We start from the raw sequence: 17,401 nt of genomic DNA on the forward strand, positions 1-17,401 counted from the left end.
TGTTTCTGTTTTCCCCAGATTCTCAGAAGTGTAACCCGCGTGTCTCAGGCACAGACTCAGAGAGCGTTTGCACTCTCTCCAGCTGGGGGCCGTTCAGCAGGGAAGTCAAACGCCAGCGGCCCCACGGACAGTTCAGGGAGTCACATGACCGGGCCGCAGGCTGCGGGCTCCTCCTCCGCGTCACTCTGGCGTGGGCACGCGGCGCTCCTCTCTGAGAGCTGGCGATCGTGGTGGCGTCAGGAGGCCCTGCGTGTAACCCGACCCGACCTTGAGGACCGGGGGCTTGACGTCACCCCTCACCTCCCAAACCCAAACACGCTCAGATGAAGAGATTAGGAGGCAGCGTCTCCAGCGTGCCCACCTAAGGTGCGGCCCCCCCATGCCCCCCCGCCCGTCCCCAACGAGACCCCCATCCCCTATCCACCCCCCACCCATCCCCAACGAAACCCCCCATCCCCCATCCACCCCCCACCCATCCCCAACGAAACCCCCATCCCCCATCCACCCCCCCACCCATCCCCAACGAGACCCCCCCATCCCCCATCCACCCCCCACCCATCCCCAACGAGACCCCCCCATCCCCTATCCACCCCCACCCATCCCCAACGAGACCCCCCCATCCCCCATCTGTCCCCAACGAAACCCCCCCATCCACCCCCCACCATCCCCAACGAAACCCCCCACATCCCCCATCCTCCCCGCCCATCGTCAACAAGGGTCCACTTCCCTGCGAGCTCAGACTGAAACTGAAACAGAGGTGACTGAGTCCACGGGTACAGCGGCTGCCTCTACCGATGAATTATTGGCTCTAGATGACCATGATTGCCAAAGACGCCCTGCAAGTCATCGCCAATGTTTTTAAAAGTTTAGTAAGCAACTGGAACACAGACCTCAAAACTTAACCGGCTCGCTTTCAGGAATTTCCGCCGGTGCTACGCCGCCCCCTCACGCGTTCCCAGAAATGCCGGCGGTCTGATGTTCCTAAACGCGGAGCTTCCCCCGCTTCCTTCAGCACCTGAAATTATTCCGACATGTCCCAGGCCAACACCGGCGCAGTAAATTGGGCCGACGCAGTGACGCTGGCGTTCGGGGGCGACAGAGCGGAACGTTCAGCGTGCTTCGCTTAACGCGAGCCGCGCCCGTTTTAAGGCCCATCCCCATCCCCCCCTAAGCGAGGGCGGGGACAGGAGCGGGGTGTCCCTCCTCATTGGGCGGCCGCTCCGTCCGCGTGACTCCGCCTCCTCCTGCTGCCCGCTGAACTGCGTCTCTGGGGTAGCGGCTGTTTGGGATGATCCGCGTGCTAACATTAAGCAGTGAAATGAAGGGAGTGCGGCGCGGCGGCTTTAACACCCGTTAGCCCGGCCTGGTCAGCGCCGCGCAGGCTAACTGCACTGAGGCCGCGGAGGACGGCCGGGGGCTTCAAAACCAGAGCGTCTCCGCCCGAGGAAAGCTTTGCGTACGCGAACCGGCAGGAAGGCCTCCGAAGCAATCCCATGAGCACTCTGAAACGGACGTCGTTCCGACGCAGCCGTGATCCACGGTGTGGAGCTGCCCAGCCGGAGCGGCCACGAGGGGCGAGGCGGAATATTCCACAGTCTGACATTTGGAGGATTTGGACCTCCACCGCTCGGGTCATTTGACATTCTCAAACGTGCCCTTTTAAATATCCCGGGGTGCGTTCCAAGCCCCGACTCAGAGTTTCTGGAGAATTTTGCTCTTTAATGGGCAGTTCACTACACAGTGTAACCCGTTTGCAGTTTTCGGAGACGCCCTACAGAGGCAATGCTCTTGTGTGACTGACACTGTGGGGGTATGAGGCACAGTGTGACAGTGATGATTGCTGGCCATGTTCTATATGACCATGACTACCAAAGACACCCTATAAACCATCGCCAATGTTTTTTTTTAAATCTAGCAGAAATAAGGTACATTCAATGTCCTATTTGCCCTGAGTAAATTCTCCATTTTATACATAGACATGTCTGTTATTACATTACATTACAGGCATTTGGCAGAAGCGCTTATCCAGAGCGACGTACAACAAAGTGTATAACCATAACCAGGAACAAGTGTGTCGAAAACCCTAGAGAGAAGTACCCTTCCAAGAGCAGAGAACAACCGCATAGTTCAACTGGGACCCTGTAGGTTAAACTGATTAACACTAACACAAACGAGAACAGCAACAACACAGTCTATGCAAAAATACAAGCAATAGTTAAGACAGGTGCATTAACTAAGTCACCTACGAAACAGCTACCTAGTTACAACCCTAAGCTTACAGTTAATTTAGAGATTACAGGGAGGTAGGGAGGGATGGGGAGAGGTGCAGCCTGAAGAGGTGAGTCTTCAGTTGTCGCTTGAAGTGGGTCAGTGTCTCAGCTGTTCTGACCTCCACGGGGAGGTCATTCCACCATCGTGGGGCCAGAACAGACAGGAGACGTGTTCGGGAAGCGCATGTGCGAAGAGGGGGAGGTGCCAGGCGTTATTACAGTTATATATTGGTTTTATGATATTAGTTCATAGGACGGGTATGTATTTTTAATATTAACTGATATTTATTTCTGGATCTTGTGTTTTAACATCCGTAAAGCTACCGTTGTCATACACTGCTGTTCCTGTGACGGTGGGCTGGAATATTTTCCTTTTCTGTGAATGAGTAGCACATTTTCCTGGTCATTCACATATCTGTCCAATATGGGGTATAAATGAATTCTAACAATACTGCTGCACATTTGACACCTTTCACATAAGGCACTCCCACATGCTTAACATCATTAGTTGCTACATAGCAACATAATACCAAGTGCTTTTGACTCCATCTTGAACCTCAAGTCCTGTCCATCTACTGCAGCTACATAGAGCAGCTCTTAGTAAGGATATCCCATCACCTGACTGTGTTAACAGTGGGTCAATATCCAAGAATTAAATAAAACAACAGAACAAGATAGTTCTGGAAAGCTACAACATACTTAAAGAAGACTTGTCTTTCATGAATCAGCCATTCCTTTTTGTAAAAGTGGTTGACAGATGAGGAATCTCACTGGCTAAATTACGCCTGGGTCCACTTTTCTTGGAAGAGGAGCCTGTAACTGAGAAGTCTTTACACTGGAGTGGCTGAGGTCTCTACGAGAGCATTTACATTTATGGAAGAGCAGCCTAGCACTACCTCTTTACAATGCACTTTCAACCCCACGGGGAACGCGGCAGAAGCCCTGCTCCGTCTGGCAGTCAGCCCATGAGGAAAGCCTTCATGTGTGTGTACGTTTACACACATTTACACACGTTTACGCACGTTTACGCACGTTTACGCACGTTTACGCACGTTTACGCACGTTTACACACGTTTACGCACGTTTACGCACGTTTACGCACGTTTACGCACGTTTACACACGTTTACACACGTTTACGCACGTTTACTCACGTTTACACACGTTTACACACGTTTACGCACATTTACACACGTTTACGCACGTTTACACACGTTTACGCACCTGTGAGGAGACCAGAGCGTGGAAGGAGCCCCACTGTATCAGGCAGGACTCCATCGCTAGGGCACGCGTGCCAGCAAGCTAATCAGGAGCGTTCGCGGAATGTTACGACTTGTTTTGCATTTGTCTCGCTCTCCGTCCACCGTTTCAAGCCGCCGAATGCATTTTGCCGATCGTCGCGTTTTCGGCGCCAGTCGTCTTATTTTTTTGGCGCGTTTCTCCCGGCTGCAGATAAGCGGCGGGAGGAGGTTTCCGAGCAGCGGCAGGGTTGCGTGAGGGAGAGCGTCCAGGCCAGACGCCACATTTGCAGGACACACTGCGGTTGTGCAAGGACACGGCAGGAAATAACAAAATAACAAGAACGCGCTTCCGAGCACGTCGCACGATAGCCCAGACATCGCTCTCCAACGAGAGGATAACGGCCCGAAGGCCTCCCCAACGCGGGACTGCCCAAGACCTGACTTTATTATGATAAAAAAAGAGTTAAACTGTCAAATGAACATCACTAGCTGTGAGAAAGCAGTCGTTTTACTTTAGAGGTAAACCATATCCAAGCTCCTGCTCCTGAGCAATAAGGGTTTGTTCAGTATTTCCCAACTGAAGAGAAAGTCCAGTAGACATCATAAGCCATGTGCTTTCCTCAGTAGGATAAGGCTATACTTTAGATGCATTACACTGCCTTACTGTTAAATGCTTCGGTTCAGAGATTTCATCTGAAAGGGTAATAGTTCAACATCAAAAACAGACTTCCCTAATTTTGTCTACTTTTTTGAACTGCAATTTTTTTCTTGGTCGTTTATTACATGCAGTAATAACAAACCGCCAGCATGGCAGCGAGGCCTGCTCAAATCCATTCACAGAAAATGAACTAACGGAAGCTTCGACTCACGGACGGGCACATCCGTGGCTTTCCACTGAGCTGCTAGGGAATCTAACAGGACTGGGCCTCCCTTTAAGAGCAGCCGGTCACCCATGACATTCAGAGTGTTCCTTGTCCCTTGGCTAAAACTCAGGCTAACTCTGAGAAGGATGGGAAATCTGTGGGTGGAAAGAAAACCAGGAGCCAAAATGGCTCTCGCCAGGCTGGAGGCCGGTCATGGTTTCAATTGCTCCATTGTTTCGATATCCTCTCACACCTACAAGAATGTTATCTGTGATTCGTTTTCAAAAAAAATTGTACTTCATTTCATTGTATTTGATCTTTTCATCAAGACTGACCTTAAGGGAAATTCTTGCCCCGATGATACTAAATAAAATGATGCGCTATTTTAAACCGAGCCTGGTGTTCATGTTCTACGGATGACAGCACAGGCATTTACTGCGTTTTATTGAGGACAACTTTTGCACAGGTGCAAATCACACAGTAAACACAGGGGAGGATACAAGTCTCTCGAACAGGCACATTTTATTTCATGTAAGTAAATGACATAACTGGCATTACATATCTGTTTGTTCCCGTTCATTTCCACTGCCTGATAGGTCCTAACTGTAGCGCTCCCCCTCTCATTTGAGCCGTTACCATTCCAGGAAAGAAAGCATCTCTGAATCATTAGGAAGTTGTGAAATCTGCATTCCAGGGTGCATACCAATGCTTGTGTGATAGGTTTTTATTTGTACTAGGGGCTGGACTGGAATAAACTGCGCTGGGGACTGTCCTCACCCCCGAAACACAGTTGCAACACAGGGACCGAATGGCAAAATGGCTCACAGACACAGAGAGGCAGATTGACCCATTTGCAGTTATTCCCCTCAGCATGTAAATAATTACACATTTTTTTGAACATTTAGTCATTACTGAACTCCAATACAAATCATGCTTTAAGGCACAGTTTAGCAGGCATGCAGAAAGATGGCTGCCCATTACATTCTCCATTCACATAGGCTCACTTCCGCATGGACAAGCAAGAGCCAATTAGTCTTTCTTGCTGATCATTACAGTATGTAAAAGAGCACACAAAACCAACACCAGGTCTTCATGAAATTCTGTATATCAATTTGAAATACGTTTGCCAATAATCCTTAATGAAAATACTAAAATGAAAACTGACAATTTCAACGTTGCAATTGAATATTTACAATACAACTACTGAGGTTTGCCGACCTTTAAGGTTAGCACAGATTTATTTACATACAAACTTTCAGATGTCAATTATGAGAAGCAGAACTTCACACTGTGGTGTCAATGAGGTCATACCATAGTTCTAATTCTGGAAAGGTGTTTCCCATTGAAGAGGTATCGTGAACAGTAATAATGCATCACTCTCACAGACAGGTACACACACGTGGGGCTTCCTCACTGTGAACGCGAGCGGCCAGCCGGACCGCCTTCACGCCCGCTATCACCGCGCAGCTGTCCTGGCTCTTCCAGGAGACAGCGTCAACCCTAAAAACCCCCCACGGCCTAAAACAGTGGATAAAATGACCATGGTTAGCACTGGGAGCGCCCTGTCCACCGCCTGCACTCCTCTCTCTGCGCACTACGAGCACGGCTCCACTGTCCATGGCAATGAGCGCGCTAATTAGCAAGAGTAATATCTCCTTCAGAAGGCTGCCACACAGCAGATGAAACAAGGGAACTCTTCACATTTATAGGGGCTAATCTGGGAAGCGCACCAAACTGCCAGAGCTAATTAAATGAAGATTGCCGGTAGTTAGCATCCGCTAACCATCTCTTATTTAAACAATATAAATGAAAGAGCTGGATATGAAAAACATTTTTTGCACTGAACACAGGGGGACATGGGAGATGTAGTCTGTTTCTGCTATGCTTTGACAGCTACCTTACTAAATAACATATGATTGACTACATTCATACAATCGTCCACGATGGCACAGTGTTTTACCGGTAGCCTAGCATCTCTGTCGTTCAGATGCTAGCTGGTCAGCAAAAATGAGCTGGCAAGCTGATGGAATTCAGCATGTCTCCTCAAACTGAGATGTAAGAGCGCAGGGTAACAGTCATCCATCACTTAAAGTTGTCAGTTTTGTACTGTGCGCTGTAAGCATGATGTCAGTCATTGATAATATTCAAAATGACCGGCCATTGAGGAAATAATGCACTGCACTTCAGATGGAAAATGCCTTGCAAGTCAGAATATACACTTAACTGAGCTGCACAAAGCACAGTGCTCAGCAGTAAGTTAAACTATAAAGGTCTTCTTATTCACTGCATTTGGACCAACAAAATACAGCAAGATAACAGCAGTGGGAGCAGTACAAGGCCAAATATCACTTAAAGGGCCAGTTCTCTTTTCTGGGGCCTTTGGAGATATTTTCATCTCTAGCGTTATGTTTTTCCAGAGATGTTTCAGGCTTTATAATGACTGGTATAGGGCATTCATAGGTTTGTGTTCTAAAGCAAGAAAATACACTTCAAGTAACTTGAAAACAGCTTGTGCAGTGACACAGTGCCTGCAGATGTTGCATGTATGAATGTACGTATCTATGTATGCATGTTACCCAATTACTCTTCAAACACTTAAGGTTAATATATTGGGTTGGAACCATTTCCTGTACCACATCCCACCCGAGACAGCCCTGCTCAAATAAGGAAGTAGCAGCACAAATATAAAAACTGGAAATTACCTTTATCACCCTAATTGACAAATGCTATCAAAATAATCAGTACAGCCGCTAGGAAACCTAGGAACATAATGTCACTCCGCAAGCTGATTTGGTTTTCCTATTTAAAAAATAAAAAATAACTTAACGTGATGAGCCATGTTAAGCTAAATGCCCTTTTCTCTTCCTCACAGTAACTATGTTCTTATGTTCTCATGTACTTGGCGTTGATTTCCTTTAGATCATACAGCCCTGGTGCCAGATAGAGGCCAGGTCCTCACAAACCTCTTTAAATATATAAAGTATCCTTCATCACACACAAAAACAGACTAGGATGACAGATATTCAAAGATATTCAAAACATATTAAAATTGACATAATATCAATAGCCTCCCTGTTTATTGCCCTAGTTCAATGGTTCTCAAACTCGGTCCTGCAGTATGATGTATGCTTGTTTTTCTCAATCACAATTGGAGTCCCCGAATATTCACAATATTAACACTTTTTTAATGTTTAGGGGGATTATTTATTCTCTTAAGCCACATTATGTCAGACTTTCATTCTTCATGACGTGCATGGCTATTTCTGGCAAAGAAGAAAAATTTACAAGCTTGTCATAATTCTCGGAAGGCAATTGCAGCAGGACCGAAAGCCAGCACGCACAGAGTTACCCCAGGACCGGGTCTGAGAACCACTGCTCCAGTTTCTAGCGGTTGATACGCTGTCACACCGAAGAGAAGGCATCGAAAAGGACAGCAGGAAGAGCAAGAACAAGGCAACACCACAACCCCACAGCCCGTGGATGTAGAACAGGTCTAGACAGCAACACTGAGCACTAGAACCCATTCAGGCGACACCCGGGAGCTACAAATTCGTCATCAGTAACAATGACCTCAAGCAAGCGAAGTAAATCACTGATAGTATTTTACGTAACGCAAACCATCTTCCTGCGACACCCAAAAGCACTGACAAAAGTAAAACACGTTTAGACATAATGCCACTCTGTACATGAGGGTGAAAAAACACGATCTCGACCTTGAAAATCTTTCACTTGAGTACTTCATACAGCGGTCCGTGTTTCTGAACATAAAGCAAAGTGATCTCTGTTTGTTATTAAGATGGTGCCAAAACAGTAAGTCTGTTTTTCTCTCCGCCCCCTCCAATGCAATGGTTGCACTGGGTTCATGTTTAATACATGAACCATTACCTAATGAAGGCCGGTTTCCAGGAATGCAAGAACACGGTCAAACCCATTACCCATCCCCGACCCAGCAGCCCCCCCCCCCCTCCCCCAAACACCACCACCACCACCATCATCATCATGCCCCCCCTCCCCCTCCCCTTCAGCATTTTTCACTCTCCGTCCAATCAGACCAGAAGCCATAAATGAGATTTATCGCCAGATCAGGCTGGAGGGGGAACGAGCGATTCCACACAAAACCCGGCCGTACGTCACAAACGATGCGGAGGAAACACAGAGGAGACGGGGGGGGAGGGCATAGCGAGCAGCCCCGGCCGTGTGTGCGCGGTAAATCACCGGAGCGCTCCGTAAAACGACCCGGTGCACTTCGCCACCACCACCAAAAAGACAGGCCCCCGTTACAGCCAGACACAGCGCACCACTGAGACCAGAGACTGAAACTACTGCCCTATCTGATCACAAAGCCACACTGAGAACAGAGTCTGAAATCTGCAGGAGAACCAGCAGCCTTCCTTAATATAACAACAGCTATCAAAGCCAGATTTGCAATTTACCATCACCGATGCTGAACTGGTCAGAGCTTTGATGTCAGTCCAATTCTAGCGGTGAAAATACAGGCTGTGCGTTTCAGGTTTCAGTGCCATTTTATACAAGGAATAACAACTTTAACTAATGACAGAATATGAGATTTGGGGTGTGCTCAGCTGAAACACCTCCCTCCAGAGCTTTTAACCATTTAAGGCGTGAGATCACAAATATGTGATTAGAATGTTCTTAACTGAACATTCTAAAGCTGATGTCACAATCACAATCACTACTGGTAACTGAAAGCAGTGGAGTTCTAGAACACTCACTCAGAATTTTGAAGAAAAAAAAAAAATTATAATTCCAAAAAAAACCTACTCTTCAAAGGGTTAAACATCCAAAGCCTGCCTAAATTCATTGCACCCATCACAAGGAGGGCCCGGGCCTACTGACAGCCATCTCATCAGCTCCTGTGAGATAATGTGAAGCCTGCTGTCTCAGCTTCTTTCAGCCTGACACTCCATCGGTTAAGCCCGCCTGCTGCCATAAAAGCGGGAGCAGAAACTGGGCTTCAGATCAATGGCATACTCTGGGGTCTCACGGCCCTGCCATCAGGGACATGGAGGGCCAGAAACGTTGGCCATATTCGCCTTGCAATTAACAAATGGGATTCCACAGACTAATGGAAATGACTTCATTGATAAAAAAGAAAGAGCTGCACCAACACCCCCATACACACAGTATGGCCTGTTCTAAGCAGACCGAAGAAAAGAACAGCACGTTTTAAAAGAACAGTCCTGAAACAGGCAACCGTTTCTGTGGAAACCCTTCTTGTTCTTGTCCCCCACAGCGATCCCATAGAGAATGAAACAGCCAAGGGCAAAAAGAGAAGCTTATTCCACCACCAGTGACAACCACAAGTGACAAGCAGACCGGCTGTACTGCACGCTGCGCGTCGCGCCCAAGTGAAAGGGAGGCTCCGCAGGTTCAAGGCCTCGTCTCAGGCGTCAGCTCAAGGCTCCCCAGACAAGGGAGGGGGAAGAAGCCGTCGAGGAACACAAACGAGAAGAAAAGGTACAAAGTCCTCCAGGCACGCATCAACTTTTCCCTTCCCCACAAGCACAGACAGGCCCGGGTCCTCTGTGTGGCACGTGACTGCGCTTCTGCCCTTCTCCAGCATTTCTCTCTCGAACACAGCGAATCCACACGCATCCACAGAGCTGCGGACATAGATCTTAAGGGATTTTTACGCACAACGGTTCAAGTCTCGGTATATTGTAATGAACACAACTGAACATGAGAATGGATTGTCCCCAGCCGGCTCAACCACATTCAGACATGTAGCAGTACGTTACACAGCTCCTGAGTCTGTTTCCTAGTTGGTAGGCTATAGCACGTGTATCTACGTATTTAAGGAGGCATCGCTCTACCCACTATAAACATTAAGCCTATACTTCAGAAAATGAGAAGCCGGTTGTAATATGAAATGACAGAGAGAGAGAAAAGTGAGAGCTCACTTTCACTCTGAAAACAGGGCAAGAAACAAAAGGCTCATAGTCATTTTAAAAGCTGCCTTTCAGTCACCACACTGAAATGTCATGTGGAAAATAAGTTACGGGCTTAGATATCGCTAATTTTACATGGAAACTAGAGGCAGTGACTCAATGACCTACTGTACATAAACCACCGAAAGACAAGAGCAAAGTAAATTTTGTTTTCAGTGCAAGATTCTGTTTACAAACTATTCCAAATTACGGCTGTTTATTTTCTGGTTTATCGTGGAGTTGACCTTAAGCTTCCTCAAGATAAATTATAAGAGGATTAGGACAGTGCACACAGGCACAAACTCAAGAAGCAATTTACATTTTAAACCCTCCCATAAAAAAGCAATTTAGTGGTGTGATCTCGCTGACTAAACCATCTATTTTCATCTCTAAAGCTTCCCACATCATGGAGGCATGAAATTGTGTAATTCAAATGCAAGGAAATGTGTAAAATTCTAAAAAATAAAAATAAAAAATACAAAATGTATTAATCATATATATAAAGATAACTGAGTTCCCTGATAATTTCACTCAGAGGAAAGTTGCAGAAAAAGATAAATCAGACTAAACATAAGAAAAATGCAGTACACACAAATATCTTATGTGCAATAATCAACAACGTGATGTAAGTAAATAACAAGCTCATTTGTTTAAAAGAAAGTAAATCTACATTAAATATTCAAGACCGACCAGTAAAAAACAGAAATGGCCTGTTTTTAACTAGAAGTAACACATCAATCGCATTCCTTTGGTAATCTCCAAAAATGAATGGGATTACCAAAAGTGGGAGGAATGGGAAATCCACACAAACTGCTTACAACTCAAAACGTAATATATATAAACTTAATAAAATAATCAAAATAAGATTTAGACAAGGCAGGCCATGTGGCGTAAAAGCCTACTTCGTTGAGGTAAAAAGCAAGTTTTCTGATGGTTAAACTGTCTTCGTGATATGCTGAAATACGTGCACGACGTTAAACGACACCTGGCCCTTTATTCTATGGTTGATATTGTTACAGGCAAAGCGCAAATTCGCAGGATAATCTCTCAAAACCTGAATCAACAGAGCCTCAACCAAGCATCTCCAGACCGTCTAAATTAGTTATTAAAACTAGCGTTATGAATATTAACATATAGCTACTTGCTAACTGCAACAAAATGAGGTATGAATGATCCATAAGTGTGTTGCATGAACACTGTTAGCTAGTGTCAAAATGTAATGCACACTAAGTATTTTTGGCAACCCGTAAAGGTCATATTGTCTGTTGCAGAAAGTTATGAATTTAATTTCCCCGCACCTTTGCCAACATACAACATTATTTATCTTAGCTGACGTCAAAATAAAATCAGCCTGATACGAGTCTATCTAATGTTACTTTACTGCTTTAGACTACTTCTTTACTGAACATTAGTATGTCAGCTTTCGATAACGAACACTAAACTTGCTAAGCAGTTAGAAAGCCAACCATTTATGATCAAACCTCCGCTACTACCGTTAACTAGATCATCAACATACATAATCATATCTTAGCTAACTTATTAGCATCGCTTCACCATTTAGCCGGCTAACCTAATAAGTTATAAGTTTCTCTCGATATATTCGCGATAGATTTAGAGAAAAACTAAACATCGCCAATTAGCCACAAACTTGTGAGCTGACAAGCCATTGTTAGCATTTCTAACTTGTTTGTGTGTTACGGGTTTAGTAAGCTCGCTACAACTAACATCACTTCTCACAACCAAAAAAAAACTAGCTAGCTAGAAGGCTAATTACTGACAACAGTGCAAGCCAATCTCAAAAGTGTCCGCACTACTACTAGTCAACACACTCTGATCCAAAAAGCAAGAATACAAACTTCCCAAACAAAACTCAGAAATTATACATTATTTTTTATTCAAATCATATTAAGTTTTGCTGACATTAACAAGCCGTATACCTAACATTAGCTATGCCTTGAAAGCTTCAGCTAGTTATCGATCATGTCAGCCAGCAAACAAGCAAGAAACCTAGCTAGCTAGTCTAGCTCGTCTAATTGTCCGCTTTGTCAAACCTCTGCTAGTTTGATTAATTTTAACCACCTTGCAGGGCACTCACCTCGAATTAAACGATACTCTGTGTACACCCGATGGCCTTCCACAGACGTCTTCTACAGCAACGGTATTATTACCCGACCAAAACAGGATTTTTTCTGTTAGTTCTTAGTGGGTTGTTTTTATCACTTCCTGATAGACGCTGCCATCTTGAATTGGAAAGAAGAAGACAACCAGCTACTTCCGCTACTGTCGTCATGACAGCGCCTCCAGGCTAAAAGACATGCTAGTTGTCCATTTTCTCCACGGATATACGCGCTATGATTTTGTCTACGTGTGTCTTTTCTTTTGTTGTGTTCCTGCTAAAAGGAAGGGATTTTGTAAGACCAACTGTACGTTAACTTGATAACCTGAAGCCTAGTCGATCGATGACGCATTCAACGATTTTTCAGTTTCTAGTTTTCCATACCGGCTATGACTGAGCAATTCCGACAGGTAGCATTCGCTATCTTTTCTGGACTGAAATATAATAGATTATGTATATAAAATTGACTGAACTTAGAAATCACGTAATTGTCATTGGTTAGGCGATTTGGATTATGAATAAATCGGTATCTGGCGTTAGTCATGGATTGTTTAGTAGTAAGCAAGTAAACTAACTGAGACCATTTTTCTAAACAGAGATTCTGGTTAGATAGCGATTGCGTCCCATTAGTTAATAATACTTATAGAAAGTCCAGCTGTTAGATCATTTTCTCACCCTGTGTTCTGCCTATAAACTATCAGAAACCACTGGTCTCTGTTGCTTTTACCCTAAAAGCACCGCATGTAGAGCTAAACGCACTTCCCAGCTTTTTAAATTTTATTTTCCGTCTTCAAGCATACTTTAGAATTTACTAAATGAAGAATAGTGCCCATCGAGAAATAGTTTCAAGATTTCAATTTCAGTTTGATAACTCAGTATAAATATATAATGTGATTTTATGCAATTTTAACGTTTCACTACCATTTATCTTAATATGACCGTTTTAAGCTTTCATAGCACTGTGTACGTAGACTAAGGGCTTTTCATGTTTTCGAGTGATTGTAACCTGAGCCTTGGAATAAAGGGAACCCCTTGACCAACTACGCCCACTGGTGGATTAGCAGGGTTACTGTTATTGAATTTCGTTACGGTCACAAATGGGAGCTTGAGAGAGATGATAGATTTTAACCACTGTCTTTGAATCTGCAGGTAGCGTATAGTATGCGTGAACACCATCGTGTTCAGTAGTGTTAAACCTATATGCTATGTGTTGACGGTGAAGCTAAGTGGCTCTGGTGAAAGGCAAGCTGATAAGAAGATGATTCAACCAAAATACTGTGGTATTATGCGATGATTTTATAAATGGCTTGTTCTCAGGGCTTACTACAGTGTATAACTTGTGTTTCTGGCTTAATGTTTGAATGATGAAACACCACAGGGAACTGGTTCCCTAACAAATGTGTCCTTCTAGTTTTCTTTTCTATTAAAACATTTGCCATAACCTCCTTTATAATTTATAATTTACATAAGTCTGTTATGTGAAATAGTACATTGCTTTCTTACTGCCCTCAGAATACAACATTTTAACAAATACAACAAACAATAACATTTAATATCACAAACATATAATTAACAAGAGGAAAATGTGCAGATAGAAATAACAAATACACTATGAAAAGAAAGTACAATTTTCCTGAAAAATGTAATTTATAAAAAGCTTGAAACCCTCAATGCTTATAAGTCTGTCTAATTTGTGGGAAACCTGTAGCTGATTACATTCATAAGGTGCATAGAAGCTAAATACACTCTTCCCTAATTCAGTGTCCAAATGAGGAGTACAAAAAGGAAAATATTCTTGAGAGTGACTATAAATCTAAACCAAAAATGGAATGGGTAAAAGATAGCAGCTTATCACTGCTTTGTAAATGAGCATTATAGGCAGTGGTACAGTATTCTGTTTGAGTACTAAGGGAGGTCAAGCCACATTTCTCATACATTGTACAGTGATGTGTTCTAAAGCTATAATAATTCAATAATTCAATGCAAATGTTGCTTGTACAACGTCTAATCTAGAGGTCCTTCGAAAACAGTTTTCGTTCCTATAGAAAATAATCCAATTCATATTTCAATTTTTTCACCAGTTCTTCAACATGTTTCCAAAGATAAATCTTCATCTAACCAGATATCTAAGCTTAACAGTCAGCATGTGTACTGTATTACAATCACTTAATAAACTTCCTTCTGATTTCAGTTGTGATGATTGTTATGACATTCTTAAATTATGACTAGCTTCATATCAGTTATATTCAACTCTTTAAAACCAAGTATCCAATTATACAAAGTGCAGTGATTTCCCTTTCAATTCAATTGATCATGTAAATTATTAAATAAAATCCCATATTAATAAGCAAGATGCCTGAATATTAATCAATGTTGCAAAAAACATCAATTTGTCACTAATTCAGCTGATAAATAACAACATAATTTAGTAAAATGTGCAACACAGAATGGCATATTTATTCTGAGGTGAAGAAAATGAAAGTGCCAGTCCAAGCTACCCTATTGTTGTGTTCCTGAATGAATGTGGCTGCTGGAAGAGGTCCAGGTGTTTCCAGTAAAGCATCACTTCTTCCTTCCTGGCACAGCCCTCCCCATATTTCCAACAAGGGAGGCAGCTACAGAATGGAAGAAATGAGGCAACCCAATCATATCCACATTTGTAATCTTTAAACTGCAAAGTAACACGTTACATGTTATAGCGTGTTCTGTAGTCTGCAGGAGGAGTGGGCAACCCTGGGTTGCTGAAGTGGCACACGCATATTCCGTCTCTAAACGATGAGTCACATGAACAAATTTAATGTGGCATTCAGTTCCTGGTTCGGAAGAAGACAAAGTCAAATATTTGATTGTCCTTGTATGCTAGCACAGTGAGAAATATTCCAGATAACCGAATGAAGCACCTGACTGACATGACACGGACCTGTGTACACATTTTAAGACAAGCAATCTCACACAGTCCAGGTCATTATCCCAGTGAAAACTGTATTGAAAATGGACAATGGCGTCATACTCACCTTAGGAACATTTAAGTGAAATCAACGGTTTACCTTGCTTGCATTTTGATGACAAGAAAAAACACTCAAAGGCATTGTCTGTGGTGGATAATGATGACTACATACATGTAAGCAGCCACTTCATACATGCAAGCAGTCACGTCTGGTTTACAGGGTTTCAGTTCAGTTAATTGTGCATCTCTAGCTGTATGAGAAGTGAAAGGCTCAGTCAGCAGCATTGCATCCATTATCATTCGAATCGAATTCATTAACAGCTCAAAGACAGCAACACTGGTATGTATTCATTTATAAAGTGATTCTGGGTGACACCAGGGGTGTCCAAACCTATCCGAGAAAGGCTGGTGTGGGTGCTTTTGTTTTTGCCCAGCACTAAGACACCTGATTCTACTTCTCAAGGTCTTGACTGGAGACCATGACTGGTTAAATAGTTAAATCAGGTGTTGTAGTGCTGGGCTAAAACAAAAACCTGTGCCCACACTGGCCCTTTTCAGATAAGATTGGACAGCCCTGCTTTACACCCCCCCCCCCCCCTTTCTAAATCCAAGTTCATACCAGCTGTGCTTCTCCAAACGGCTGCTTATTAATATTCCCAGGGTAGGTACATATTATGTAGAAACTGCCTTTTCCTATTATACATCATGGGTGTGGAATAATTTGCAAAAATATGATAAAGTAGGAGCTCTCATATCCCTGGGCAAATTCAAATCTGCTAAACAAAACACCGTGTCAAAGGAATGTAATTGCTTCAAATCATAAAATTGAAATGGAAAAGTAATCCAATAAACTAAATACATTTTCCTTTGAGTGAGCATCAAACGTTTATTCTGCCTAGTTGGCAAAGTTGGCTATTTGGTGAATGTGCACAAAAATATTTTGAAACAACATCTCTGAAACCAAGTGCATGCACTCCGATGTGTTTTTCATATTTTAAAATATCACAGATGTTAATTAAGGATCAACTATTTAGAGTTAAATCATAAGTGTTTTGAGTACCATTCTTATCCATATATTCATAAACAACTACAGATAACATGAACATGTGCATGATGCTTAATGTTTAAGTTTTGTTTTTGCATATGATGACTTGCTCATTTGTAATTTATTGATATATTAGTCTTTACAGATGGTCTCAAAGTTTTTGTGTCAGAAGTACAATTGGTTGCTACATCTTACAGTCATTACATTTCATAATGGTTCAGACAAATTTAGTGGGCACTCCTGGAAGTATAAATATTGCTTCATCAGTGTTATAAAAAATGGCATGCAAGGCAATACTCAGTATTAAAAGCATGCAATGTAGTGCTTGAGTGGACATTCAGGAATCAATCATGAATATGCTGATCACGATGCTGTTAACTGGCTAAGACAGGTCCAAATTACTCGGGTGTTTAAAAAACTCCAATGGGATTCTGAAATGCACTCTGGGGTGTCCCAAAATTGCTTTGTGCTTGGTTTTAACCCCCAAATTGGCTGACACCTCCTGCAATGAATTTAAGGGGGTTAAGAGATTTCCTTTCAACAGTGTAGCAATGGTGTTCTTCGCAGCCTGGTGTTAAACAGTAATAACAATCGTCAGTGTCTGGTAACGATAACTGTGCAATTGATTATCAGCTTACAATTTTGTCATTTCGCAGGTGCTTTCAGCCAAAGTGACTTTCAGGAGTGCATTTCACATGGTAAGCTAGCACCGCAAGCACTAGGGATAGGCAAAGTAACAATCACATACAGGCCATCATGGGGGTGCATGCCAGTTATCCACGTTACGGTCGCTCCTTGCCCCAGTTACTGAAACGACGTCTCTGTTGGCATCCATTTTAACTCTGCAGACCCGTCAGCTCATGGAGAACAGTGATGCCCGGCTCATTAGCCCCCCGTCCGCTGCAGTTTCAATCTCACGTTTCAGCGCTTCACTAAACTTTCCTTCCGTAAGTGGTTTCTTCGTTTCCTACTT

General features: G+C 43.5%; 1 protein-coding gene across 1 annotated transcript in view; it reads right to left on the minus strand.

Moving 5' to 3' along the window:
- sbno2b (strawberry notch homolog 2b) overlaps positions 1-12,590 on the minus strand; it is a 76,608-nt gene extending 64,018 nt beyond the window's left edge. Inside the window, 1 exon segment of the mRNA XM_064334053.1 lies at positions 12,416-12,590. The gene's annotated coding sequence lies outside the window, so the exon portion shown is untranslated.
- Between the last annotated feature and the right edge of the window lie 4,811 nt (positions 12,591-17,401).

Source organism: Anguilla rostrata, chromosome 4, assembly GCF_018555375.3.
Source record: "Anguilla rostrata isolate EN2019 chromosome 4, ASM1855537v3, whole genome shotgun sequence".
In the NCBI taxonomy this organism is placed as follows: domain Eukaryota; kingdom Metazoa; phylum Chordata; class Actinopteri; order Anguilliformes; family Anguillidae; genus Anguilla; species Anguilla rostrata.